Raw genomic sequence first — 4,280 nt, 5'->3', positions numbered from 1 at the left:
GAATTCTAAAATATTAGGGTTGATTCATAAAACATCAAAGGCTCATCCGGGATTTGAACCCGGGACCTCTCACACCCGAAGCAAGAATCATACAACTAGACCTACGAGCCAGACAAATGATACAGTTTAAATATTATATTTTCACAGAAATTTATAAATTTCAATGAATTTCGTTGCCATTTGAGTGGAAGGAACATACGTGGACAACAAACATTTCATTCTGGTTTTTCTCCTCGAAGAGGTTCCATGCACCCAATTTGATCGAAACCGATCACATTGATAACAATACATTTGAGGTTTTGGACCGTTCCACGTCAAGCAATCGTATCTATCATTGTAAATTGATGTTTGAGACCATCCAACCTCAAAACACACCCCATTCACAGCTTCGAGAAGACTGTTTTCCAGATCCTGGTCCTGGAGGAGATCGCATTCATTTTTGCTCAAATCGTCCATCAAGGGTTTGATACAGCATGTCAAGGACTTCGTCGATCTTCTGTCCAAACCATTCTTCTGCATCGAAGTTGTCTGCCTGTGTGCCTTCATCATTTCTCCTTGGTGGAGCTGTCCTCCAAGGTTGTCCTGGCCTCTCTGTTGAGATATCCGATTCCTCCACAACATTATCATATGACATGGAGGACTCCTCGTTTGTATGTTGGGAGAAGGTGCAGAATGAGTAGATGGTCTTCATTTCACTCTGTACGGATGTATACTTTCTTGAAAATTTATTGACACCTGTTCTGACTTATTTGTTGGAGAAGACATGACTTCACAAGTTTGATTGCACGACAAACTTTGTTTGCATTATTGATGTTATTTATTAATTGATTGTGTTGTGAGCTCCAAATTGGATGACAGAATCTAAGTGTTGATCCATAAAATAACAATAAAAGGCTCATCAGGAATTTGAACCCAAAACACATCACAGTCAAAACAAGAATCACACCACGAGACCAACGAGCCAAACAAACAACCCACTTTAAGTTTTGTTTTTTACAGAAATTTATAAATTTAGAGTCATTTGGTTGCCATTTGAGGGGAAGGAACAGAGATGGACGAAGGACATTTCTTTCCATTTTTCTCCTTAAAGAGGTTCCGAGCACCTACTTTTATCGAAACTGATCATCTTGAAAACAATACAATCGATTTTTGAGTCCACTCCACCTCAAGCAATCGTATCTGGAACAATAATTTCATGTTTTCAACCATCCGACCTCAAAATACACTCCATTCAGAGCTTCCAGAAGGTGGTTTCAGATCCTGGAGGAGACCTCATGAATTTTTGCCCAAATCGTCTGTCAAGGTTTTGAGACAACATGTCAAAGACTTCATCGATCTTCTGTCCAACGACTCTTCTGCAGAGACGTTGTCTGCCTGTGTGCCTTCATCAGTTCTCATTTGTGGAGCTCTCCTGCAAGGTTGTCCTGGCCTTTGTTTGGATATCCGATTCCTCTCTGACAAGTCATATAACATGTCCGACTCCAAGTTTCTGTGTTGGTGGAAGGTGCGTAAGAAGTAGACGGCCTTCATTTCACTTTGGACAAATGGGTCTTTCCTTGGAAATTGATTGACACCTGTTCTGCATTATTTATGATGGAAGATATGACAACACAAATTTGATTGCACGACAAACTTTGTTTGCATTGAAACGTTTTTTTTATGAATTGCTTGCATTGTGAACTCCAAATTGGATTCGAAAATGTTCGCGTTGATTCAAAAAATCACAATGAAGGGCTCATCTGGGATTTGAACCCAGGACTTCTCACAACAAACCAAGCAATCATACCCCAAAACCAACGAGCCGGACGGACAGTCCAATTTAAGTTTTCTTTTTTTTACAGAAATTTATAAATTTCGACGAATTTGGTTGCAATTTGAGGGGAAAGAACACACGGGGACAACGAACATTTCATTCCGGTTTTTCTCCTCGAAGAGGTTCCAGGCACCCAATTTGATCGAAACTGATCACATTGATCACAATGCATTCGATGTTTTAGATCGTTCCACCTCAAGCAATAGTATCTTTAATGGTACATTCATGTTTGAGACCATCCAACCTCAAAATACACCCCATTCACAGCTTCGAGAAGATGGTTTTCTCGATCCTGGAGGAGATCGCATCCATTTTGGCTCAAATGGTCTATCAAGGGTTTGATGCAGCATGTCAAGGACTTCATCGATCTTCTGTCCAAAGTACACTTCTGCAGAGACATTGTGTGCTTGTGTGCTTTCATCAGTTCTCCTTCATGAAGCTGCACCACTTGAGACTGTCCTGGCCTCTGTTTGGATATCCGATTCCTCTCCGACAAGATCGCATCACATGTCGGACTCCTCGTTTCTCTGTTGGTGGAAGGTGGGAAAGAAGTCGACGGCCTTCATTTCACTCTGGACAAATGTGTACTTTCTTTGGAAATTGATTGACACCTGTTCTGCATTATTTATGATGGAAGACATGACAACACAAATTTGATCGCACGACAAACTTTGTTTGCATTGAAACGTTTTTATGACTTGCTTGCATTGTGAGCTCCAAATTGGATTCCAAAATGTAAGGGTTGATTCATAAAATAACAATTAAGGGCTCGTCCGGGATTTGAACCCGGGACCTCTCACACCCGAAGCAAGAATCATACCACTAGACCAACGAGCCAGACAGATGAACCAATTTAAGTATTATGTTTTTACAGAAATTTATAAATTTCGACGAATTTGGTTGCCATTTGAGGGGAAGGAACACAGGAAGACAACGAACATTTCATTCCGGTTTTTCTCCTCGAAGAGGTTCCATGCACCCAATTTGATCGAAACCGATCACATTGATAACAATACATTTGAGGTTTTGGACCGTTCCACCTCAAGCAATCGGATCTATTATAGTAAATTGATGTTTGAGACCATCCGACCTCAAAACACACCCCATTCACAGCTTCGAGAAGACGGTTTTCCAGATCCTGGTCCTGGAGGAGATCGCATTCATTTTTGCTCAAATCGTCCATGAAGGTTTTGATACAGCATGTCAAGGACTTTGTCGATCTTCTGTCCAAACCATTCTTCTGCATCGAAGTTGTCTGCCTGTGTGTTTTCATCAGTTCTCCATGGTGGAGCTGTCCTCCAAGGTTGTCCTGGCCTCTCTGTTGAGATATGCGATTCCTCCACAACATTATCATACGACATGGAGGACTCCTCGTTTCTATGTTGGGAGAAGGTGCAGAATGAGGAGATGGCCTTCATTTCACTCTGTACGGATGTAGACTTTCTTGAAAATTTATTGACACCTGTTCTACCTTCTTTATGAGAGAAGACATATCATCACAAGTTTGATTGCACGACAAACTTTGTTTGCATTATTGATGTTATTTATTAATTGATTGCGTTGTGAGTTCCAAATTGGATGACAAGATCTGTGTTGATCCATTAAATAACAATTAAAGGCTCATCAGGGATTTGAACCCAAAACATCTCACAGTCAAAAGAAGAATCACACCACAATACCAATGAGCCAGGCAAACAACGCACTTTAAGTTTTGTCTTTTACAGAAATTTATAAATTTTGACGAATTTGGTTGCGATTTGAGGGGAAGGAACAGAGATGGACGAAGGACATTTCTTTCCGTTTTCTCCTTAAAGAGGTTCCGAGCATCGACTTTTATCGAAAACGATCATCTTCAAAAACAACATAATCGATTTTTGAGTCCGCTCCACCTCAAGCAATCGTATCTGGAACAATAATTTCATGTTTTCAACCATCCGACCTCAAAATACACCCCATTCACAGCTTCCAGAAGGTGGTTTTCCAGATCCTGGAGGAGACCTCATGAATTTTTGCTCAAATCGTCTGTCAAGGTTTTGATACAGCATGTCAAGGACTTCATCGATCTTCTGTCCAAACCACTCTTCTGCATCGAAGTTGTCTGCCTGTGTGCCTTCCTCTCTTCTCCATGGTGGATCTGTCCTCCAAGGTTGTCCTGGCCTCTCTGTTTAGACATCTGATTCCTCCACGAGAAGATCACATCACATGTCGGACGACTCGTTTCTCTGTTGGTGGAAGGTGGGAAAGAAGTATACGGCCTTCATTTCACTCTGGACAAATGTGTCCTTTCTTTGGAAATTGATTGACACCTGTTCTGCATTATTTATGATGGAAGACATGACAACACAAATTTGATTGCACGACAAACTTTATTTGCATTGAAACGTTTTTTTGACTTGCTTGCATTGTGAACTCAAAATTGGATTCCAAAATGTAAGGGTTGATTCATAAAACAACAATTAAGGGCTCG

General features: G+C 40.8%; 1 non-coding gene across 1 annotated transcript; it reads right to left on the bottom strand.

The window, feature by feature from the left end:
• Positions 1-2,578: 2,578 nt before the first annotated feature.
• TRNAP-CGG (transfer RNA proline (anticodon CGG)) lies at positions 2,579-2,650 on the bottom strand. Its single transcript has one exon. It is a non-coding gene; the product is annotated as a tRNA-Pro (tRNA).
• Positions 2,651-4,280: the final 1,630 nt, after the last annotated feature.

This window comes from Eptatretus burgeri, chromosome 7, assembly GCF_056783735.1.
Source record: "Eptatretus burgeri isolate ZD-2024b chromosome 7, Ebu_testis_v1, whole genome shotgun sequence".
Lineage (NCBI taxonomy): Eukaryota > Metazoa > Chordata > Myxini > Myxiniformes > Myxinidae > Eptatretus > Eptatretus burgeri.
The sequence above is the reverse complement of the archived record's forward strand: the minus strand, read 5'-3'. Positions and strand labels throughout refer to the sequence as shown.